This window comes from Amblyraja radiata, chromosome 39 (genome assembly GCF_010909765.2).
Source record: "Amblyraja radiata isolate CabotCenter1 chromosome 39, sAmbRad1.1.pri, whole genome shotgun sequence".
NCBI classification, from domain to species: domain Eukaryota; kingdom Metazoa; phylum Chordata; class Chondrichthyes; order Rajiformes; family Rajidae; genus Amblyraja; species Amblyraja radiata.
In genome coordinates, this window is record NC_045994.1 from 15,131,513 (window position 1) to 15,141,245 (window position 9,733).

The following is a 9,733-nucleotide window of genomic DNA, read 5'->3' on the forward strand; positions in this document are numbered from 1 at the left end:
GGTGGAGATAATCAAACAACTCCATTCCCTCTCCACATTACAACACCGCCCCACAACATTTACAACTCATTCCGATTCGCCTCGTGGGCGGGAAAGGTTGAGAGACGCGGGGCAAACGCAGGCACGTGTACCCAGTGTAGATGGAGCCCCGAGAAACATAGACAATAGGTGCATAGGCCATTCGGCCCTTCCAGCCAGCACCGCCATTCAATGTGATCATGGCTGATCATCCCCAATCAGTACCCCGTTCCTGCCTTCTCCCCATATCCCCTGACTCCGCTCTGTAAGAGCCCTATCTAGCTCTGTCTTGAAAGCATCCAGAGAATCGGCCTCCACCGCCCTCTGAGGCAGAGAATTCCACAGATTCACAGCCCTCTGTGTGAAAAAGTTTGTCCTCATCTCCGTTCTAAATTGCTTATCCCATATTCTTAAACTGTGGCCCCTGGTTCTGGACTCCCCCAACATCGGGAACATGTTTCCTGCCTCTAGCGTGTCCAAACCCTTAACAATCTTATATGTTTCAATAAGATGCCCTCTCATCCTTCTAAACTCCAGAGTGTACAAGCCCAGCCGCTCCATTCTCTCAGCGTATGACTGTCCCGCCATCCCGGGAATTAACCTGGTGAACCTACGCTGCAGTTCAGAGCTCCGAGCTTATATGTTGTAGTGTTTAATAGCCTGATGGCTGTGGGGAAGTAGCTGTTCCTGAACCTGGATGTTACAGTTTTCAGGCTCTTGTACCTTCTTCCTGATGGCAGGGGTGAGATGAAAGACAATACGTGATTACAATCCAGCCATTTACAGCGTTATAGATACATGATGAGGGGATAACGTTTAGTGCAAGGTAAAGCCAGCAAAGTCCGACCAAGGATAGTCCGAGAGTCACCAATGAGGTAGATAGTAGACAAAATATGTAGGAAGGAACTGCAGGTGCTGCTGTACACTGAAGACCGGCTCAAAGTGCTGGAGTAACTCAGGCAGCATCTCTGGAGAGAAGGAACGGGTGACGTTTCGGGTCGAGACCCTTTCTTCAGGCGGTTTCGGGGGGTGGGGTGGTCTTCGTGCCCCGTGGGAGAGGGTCGTGAAGTGACCGGGAGTGAGGAGGGCGGGAGATTCCCGGAGCAGCCGGTGAGCTGAGGCACAGAGTGAGTTAAAGCCCAGCTCACTGCCCACTGCCAGAGGATGCAAGTAACTCCACGAGCCACAGTGTTCTCTCTCCCACCGAGTGTGTAGTGGCTGCAGAGGGTGCTACCCTCTCCCTCCCCCTTCTCTCTCCCTCCCTCCCTCCCTCTCCTTCCTCCCTCCTTCTCGCTCCCTCCCTCATTCTCGCTCCCTCCCTCCTTCTCCCCCTCCTCTCCCTCTCTCCCCCTGTCTCCCTTTCCCTCCCTCTCTCCTTCTCTCTCCCTTTCCCTCCCTCTTTCCCTCCCTCTTTCCCTCCCTCTTCCCCTCTCTCCCTCTCTCCCTCCCTCCCTCCCTCCCTCCCTCCCTCCCTCCCTCCCTCCCTCCCTCCCTCCCTCCCTCCCTCCCATCCCTCTCCCCCTCTCTCTCCCTCCCACCTTCTCTCCCTCGCTCTCTCCCTCCCTCTCTCCCTCTCTCTCTCCCTATCTCTCTCTCTCTCTCCATCTCTCTCCCTCTCTCTCTCCATCTTTCTCTCCCTCCCTCCCTCCCTCCTTCTCTCCCTCCCTCTCTCTCCCTCTCTTTCTCCTTCCTCTCCCCCTCCCTCTCTCCCTCCCTGCCCTCCCCTCTCCCTTCCTCCCCCCTCCCGCCCCTCTCTCTCCCTCCCTCCCTCTCAGTCTCCTCTCTTCCCTCTCCTCCTCCCTCTCCCTATCTCCGTCTCCCTCTCCCTCTCTGTCTCCCTCTCTCTCTCCCTCTCTCTCTCTCTCTCTCCCTCTCTCTCTCCCTTCTCCCTCCCTCATCCCTCTCCCTCTCCCTCATGCCCCTCCCTCCCTCTCTCCTCCCTCCCTCTCGCCTCTCCTCCCCTCTCTCCTCCCAATCCCTCCCCTCCCTCCCTCCCTCCTCCCTCCCCCCTCTCCCTCCCTCCCTCCTCTCTCTCTCCCTCCCCTCCCTCCCTCTCTCTCCCCTCCCGCTCTCCCTCCCTCCTCTCCTCCTCCTCCCCTCCTCTCTCTCCCTCCCTCCCTCCCTCCCTCCTCTCTCTCCCCTCCTGCCCTCCCTCCCTCCTCCCTCTCTCCTCCCTCCCTCTCCCACCTCCCCTCCCTCCCTCCCTCCCTCTCGCCCTCCCTCTCTCCCTCCCCCCCTCCCTCCCCCTCTCCCTCTCCCGCCCTCTCCCGCTGCCATTCCCACACACGCCCTCTCTCGCCAAGTGACCTTGGTGAGTGGCAGACTGGCGATCCAGTGAAGAGCTGAACTTGAGCAGCGGACTTCAGCCGGGCGGGCAGCTGGAGGGAGCAGGTTTGGAGAAGCGAGCAGGGACTCTACAGCACAGCTTGACTGTCGCCTCGCCAGGAACACTGTAAGTTAATCTTTTATCCAAGATTCGGGCCCCAAAGGAAATGTTTTTATATTTTCCACTGATGGTTTGCGAAGGAATGTGTTTGGCAGATCTGCCTGTCCACTGAGTCCAGGAGCCTCTGCTGTCAGTAAACAGTGACTGCGTGTGTGTCACTGTGTGTGTGTGTCACTGTGTGTGTGTGTGTGTGTCACTGTGTGTGTGTGTGTGTGTGTGTGTGTCACTGTGTGTGTGTGTGTGTGTGTGTCACTGTGTGTGTGTGTGTGTGTCACTGTGTGTGTCACACTGTGTGTGTGTGTGTGTCACTGTGTGTGTGTGTGACACTGTGTGTGTGTGTGTGTGTGTGTCACTGTGTGTGTGTGTCACTGTGTGTGTGTGTCACTGTGTATGTATGCCACTGTGTATGTGTTTGTGTGTGTGCCACTGTGTGTGTGTGTGTGACACTGTGTGTGTTTTGTGTGCCCATGTGATACAGCAACAAAAGAGACCCTTCGGCCCATTGAGCTGCTGCCAACCACTAGCACCCATTCACATCAGTGCCACACTAATCCCATTCTCCTCACTCCCATCAAACTGTCTAAGATTCCACAGACATGCCTCGGTTTACAGCAGTTGGGATGTGGGATGAAACCGGAGCGCCAAGGGAAAACGCAGACAGTCACAGGGAGAACGTGCAAACTCCACACAGGCAGCATGGGAAGCTGGGATTGAACCTGGGTCAACCGAGCAGTGAGGCAGGTGTACCACCACACACCACTGCCCCTGTGACCTGTGGCGGTTCCAGAGCTGTATAAATACTGAGCCACTTGCTCCCTTTAAAGAGTGAAGAGGATGTCAGGAACTGCAGATGCTGGTTTAAACCGAAGATAGACACAAAGTGCTGGAGTAACTCAGCGGGACAGGCAGCGTCTCTGGAGAGAAGGAAGGGGTGACGTTTCGGGTCGAGACCCTTCTTCAGACTGAGAGTGAGGGGAGAGGGAAACGAGAGATCTAGAGGGTGATGGAGAGAGAGAGAGATTTGCCAATGTCAGCAAAGATGCTTCTTCAATAACTATCAGATGTCCGTTAACTCCCTTCCTATGCCTCTTGCAGTTGCTGTCAGTGTGTGTGTGTGTGTGTGGGTGGGGGAGAGCTCAGACACTCCCCTCTATAACCATTCGCAGCCGGCAGGGGCCGATCCTCTGTGACTTTGGCCGAGATTCACTTTGTGCCTGAAACAGGAACTGGGAGGGTGAGTCATTGATTCCCCAAACTCCAGCTCGGCACCAAGCGAGCGGACACAGATCCAACTCACTGTGACCACAGGGTTAACCCCTCAACAACTGCACCAGCCCAGGCAGGAGAGGTGACAACTTGTAGCCTAACCCTGGCCCACGGAGCCGTGCTGCCTACAGGCTAAAGTTTAATTTACAGAGAACAATCCTAATCCTAAAATTCATAGAGTGGTACAGCCTGGAAACAGGCCCTTCGGTCCAACTAGCCCATACTAGCCCATACTGGCCAACATGTCCCAGCTACACTAGTCCCATCTGCCTGCATTTGGTCCATATCTCTCCAAACCTGTCCTATCCATGTACCTGTCTAACTGTTTCTTAAACAGTCTGAAGGGGGTTTCGGCCCGAAACGTTGCCTATTTCCTTCGCTCCATAGATGTTGCTGCACCCGCTGAGTTTCTCCAGCAATTTTGTCTACCTTCGATTTTCTAGCAGTTCCTTCTTAAATAACTGTTTCTTAAATGTTGGGATAGTCCCAGCCTCAACTACCTCCTCTGGCAGCTTGTTCCACACACCCACCACCCTTTGTGTGGAAAAGTTACCCCTCAGATTCCCATTAAATCTTTTCCCCTTCACCTTGAACCTATGTCTGTGGAATTCTCTGCCTCAGAGGGCGGTGGAGGCCGGTTCTCTGGATGCTTTCAAGAGAGAGCTAGATAGGGCTCTTAAAAATAGCGGAGTCAGGGGATATGGGGAGAAGGCAGGAACGGGGTACTGATTGTGGATGATCAGCCATGATCACATTGAATGGCAGTGCTGGCTCGAAGGGCCAAATGGCCTCCTCCTGCACCTATTGTCCTCTGGTCCCCGATTCCCCAAGTCTGGGCAAGAGATTCTGTGCGTCTACCCGATCTATTCCTCTCATGATTTTATACACCTCTATAAGATCACCCCTCATCCTCCTATGCTCCAAGGAATAGAATCCCAGCCTACTCAACCTCTCCCTGTAGCTCAGGGATATAAGCCTTCTCTGCACTCCTTCAGGGCCTAAACACAAAATAACAATGGTTTAAATAGTACTCCATGTCACATGTGCTTAGGGACAGTGACATTATATGTCACATACGGTTCCGTGTACTGTGTCATACTTCAGTAACTTCACTTCATAAGTGATAGGAGCAGAATTAGGCCATTTGGCCCATCAAGTCTACTCAGCCGTTCAATCATGGCTGATCTATCTCTCCCTCTCATTCTCCTGCCTTCTCCCCAGAACCCCTGACTCCCGAACTTATCAGAGCACCAGAGTGTTGGAATAGTAGGAAGGAACTGCAGATGCTGGTTTACACCGAATACAGGCGCAAAATGCTGGAGTAACTCAGCAGGACAGGCAGCATCTCTGGAGAGAAAGAATGGGTGACGTTTCGGAGTGAGCCTGATGAAGGGCCTCGACCCTTCTATGAGTTATTGGGGTATTGATTGGGGACGATCAGCCATGATCACAATGAATGGTGGTGCTGGCTCGAAGGGCCGAATGGCCTCCTCCTGCACCTATTGTCTATGTTTCTATGTTTCTGTGACCCAAAACGTCACCCATTCCTTCTCTCCAGAGTTGCTGCCTGTCCCGCAGAGTTACTCCAGCACTCTGTGTCTATCTTCTTCAGGAATAGTAATGACCCTGAGTCTGTACCACAAGAGTCGCCACGTCTCCCTTCAAGTTCAAAGTTGTTAAAAAACTCTCACCATGGCCATAAAGGCCGGTTGTCATGGCGACGGCTCTGGGCCGGAGTTGCAGGAGTCGGCCTGGCGATGTTGGCTGTGTGTTCTCCACCGTTCTCTGTAACAGGCCCTTCTGCCCATCGAGTCCGTGCCGACCAGCGATCCATGCACGCCAACACTCTCCTACACACACTAGGGACAATTTACACTCACATCTGAAGCTACAATGAACCTACAGACCTGTACGTCTTTGGAGTGTGGTCTTTGGCCCCACTGTATGAGCTCACTGTACTGGTATCTAACCCAGGACACCTACTGACTCAGTCAGCCCAAACAACCTTGATTTCTGCAACACTCCCTCAGTGTTCAGCTCAGTTTGGTTTATTGTCACATGTACCGAGGTACAGGGAAAAGCTTCTGTTGCGTGCTAACCAGTCAGCAGAAAGACAACACATGATTACAATCGAGCCGTCCACAGTGTACAGATACATGGTAAGGGAATAACGTTTAATGCAAGGTTAAGCCAGTAACATCTGTTCAAAGATAGTCCGAGGGTCAGCGATGAGGTAGATGGTAGTTCAGCGCTGCTCTCTGGTTGTGGTAGGTTTCATGATTAGTACTGGTGTTGGGGTTATGGGGAGAAGGCAGGAGAATGGGGTTAGGAGGGAGAGATAGATCAGCCATGATTGAATGGCGGAGTGGACTTGATGGGCCGAATGGCCTAATTCTACTCCTATCACTTATGACATTATGAGGATGGTTCCGTTGCCTGATAACAGCCGGGAAGAAACTGTCCCTGAATCTGGAGGTGTGCGTTTTCACGGGAAGAGGGTGTGGCCCGGTAGGGGGGGGGGGGGGGTGCGACTGGTCCTTGATGATGCTGCTGGCCTTGCCAGAATTGTTCTCCAAGAAAGAGAAATCTCCCAGCAATGGGAGAGAGAGAGAGAGAGAGAGGGGATTGGCACAGTGTTATGGAAAAGCATGACTAATCCTGGGCTTTTGGAAAACTGTACACAATTCCCGGATGCTGCCAATGGGAATGACAGGGGCTGAGAGAGGAGCCGATCTTTGGAATCCGAGTGCAATAATGAGCGGGCAGAGTGAGTCAGACAGTCTCAATGCCCAGGGACCACCCTGCACAGCTCGCAATTAACCCCTTCACCTGCAACACCACACAAGCAAAGGGTGGCGCAGCAGGTAGAGCTGCTGCCTCACAGCGCCAGAGACCCGGGTTCGATCCCGACTACGGGTGCTGTCTGTACGGAGTTTGTACGTTCTCCCCGTGACCTGCGTGGGTTTTCTCCGGGACCTTCGGTTTCCTCCCACACTCCAAAGACGTGCAGGTTTGTAGGTTAATTGGCTTGGTGTAAATGTAAATTGTTCCTGGTTTGTGTAGGATAGTGTGAGTGTGTGGCAGCATCTCTGGAGAACACTGGTTCACATTCAGATCCAGATCCAAATTGGCACCTCCATTTTCTCCAGAGATGCTGCCTGACCCGCTGAGTTACTCCAGTATTTTGTGTCTATATTTGAGTGCCAGTGAATGTTGTTGGATTTTCTTGGATTTTCAGAAGGCCTTTGATAAGGTGCCGCACTTTAGTTTAGTTTAGTTTAGAGATACAGCGTGGAAACAGCCCTTGGTCCACTCTCAGGATACGAAAATAGGTGGAAGGGCAGGTAGTGTAGAGAAAGCTGGGACTCTGCAGAGGGACTTGGACAGGTTGGGATAGCGGGCAGAGAAGTGGCAGATGGAATATAGTGTAGCAAAGTGTGGGGTCGTGCATTTTAATAGCAGGAATAAAGGCTTAGATTATTTTCTAAATGGGGAGAGAATCTAGAAATCGGAGGTGCTAAGGGACTTGGGAGCTGGTGCAGGATTCCCAAAAAGTTAATCTGCAAGTCGAATCGGTAGTAAAGAAAGTAAACTCAATGCTAGCATTTATTTCTAGAGGCCTTGTATACAAAAACAGGGATGTAATGCTGAGGCTCTATAAGGCGCTGGTCTGGTCAGGCCACATTTGGAATATTGTGAGCAATTTTGGGCCCCATATCTGAGGAGGGATGTGCTGGCTCTGGAGAGGGTCCAGTGGAGGTTTACAAGGATGATCCCAGGAATGAGTGGGTTAACCTATGATGAGCGTTTGTCCGCACTGGGCCTGTACTCGCTGGAGTTTAGAAGAATGAGGGGGGACCTCACAGAAGGAGATGAGGAGGAATTTGTTTAGTCTGAGGGTGGTGAATCTGTGGAACTCATTGCCACAGAAGACTGTGGAGGCCAAGTCAGTGGATATTTTTAAGGCAGAGATATATAGATTTTTGATCAGTACGGGTGTCAGGGGTTATGGGGAGAAGGCAGGAGAATGGGGTTAGGAGGGAGAGATCGATCAGCAGTGATTGAATGGTGGAGTAGACTTGATGGGCCGAATGGCCTAATTCTCCTCCTATCACTTATGAGCTTATGAGCCTGTGATGGGGCTTTAGTAGGGAAGCAGCTGCCACAGTGGGGCTGAGCCCACACACACTGAGTTACACACACACACTGAGTTACACACACACACACTGAGTTACACACACACACACTGAGTTACACACACACACACTGAGTTACACACACACACTGAGTTACACACACACTGAGTTACACACACACACTGAGTTACACACACACACACTGAGTTACACACACACACACTGAGTTACACACACACACTGAGTTACACACACACACTGAGTTACACACACACTGAGTTACACACACACTGAGTTACACACACACTGAGTTACACACACACACTGAGTTACACACACACACACTGAGTTACACACACACACTGAGTTACACACACACACTGAGTTACACACACACACACTGAGTTACACACACACACTGAGTTACACACACACACTGAGTTACACACACACACACTGAGTTACACACACACACTGAGTTACACACACACACACTGAGTTACACACACACACTGAGTTACACACACACACACACACTGAGTTACACACACACACTGAGTTACACACACACTGAGTTACACACACACTGAGTTACACACACACTGAGTTACACACACACACTGAATTACACACACACACTGAGTTACACACACACACACTGAGTTACACACACACACACTGAGTTACACACACACACTGAGTTACACACACACACTGAGTTACACACACACTGAGTTACACACACACTGAGTTACACACACACACTGAGTTACACACACACACTGAGTTACACACACACACACTGAGTTACACACACACACTGAGTTACACACACACACACTGAGTTACACACACACACTGAGTTACACACACACACTGAGTTACACACACACACACACTGAGTTACACACACACACTGAGTTACACACACACACACTGAGTTACACACACACACTGAGTTACACACACACACACTGAGTTACACACACACACACTGAGTTACACACACACACTGAGTTACACACACACACACACACACTGAGTTACACACACACACTGAGTTACACACACACTCCTCTCATAGAAACATAGAAAATAGGTGCAGGAGTAGGCCATTTGGCCCTTCGAGCCTGCACCGCCATTCGATATGATCTCACTTCCACCCAGGTTAAACGCCACCGCAACATTCCCCCCGCCAGCCACGTTTGTCACCATGCTGAAAAAATTCCTCTTCGGAAAAAAGCTGGAGGAAGATTAATGATTAAACTGAATCAGTAACTTGATTCGGACCGATTTCCGTAATAATTGGCATGCTCGGTCAGTCAGTAACACAATAAAAACATTATAAACTTTCATGGTCACGATAAAAACACTCTGTGTGTGTGTGAAGGAACTGCAGATGCTGGTTTACACTGGAGATAAACACAGAGTGCTGGAGTAACTCAGCGGGACAGGCAGCATCTATGGAGAGAAGGAATGGACATGTGTGTGTGTGTGTGTGTCTATGTGTGTGTCAATGTTTCTGTGTGTGTGTGTGTGTGTGTGTGTGTGTCAATGTTTCTGTGTGTGTGTGTGTGTGTGTGTGTGTGTGTGTGTGTCAATGTTTCTGTGTGTGTGTGTGTGTGTGTGTGTGTGTGTGTGTGTGTGTGTCTATGTGTGTCAATGTTTCTGTGTGTGTGTGTGTGTGTGTGTGTGTGTCAATGTTTCTGTGTGTGTGTGTGTGTGTGTGTGTGTGTGTGTGTGTGTGTGTGTCAATGTTTGTGTGTGTGTGTGTGTGTGTGTGTGTGTGTGTCTATGTGTGTCAATGTTTCTGTGTGTGTGTGTGTGTCTATGTGCATGTGATAGATGTTGGGGGGAGGGGAAGGCG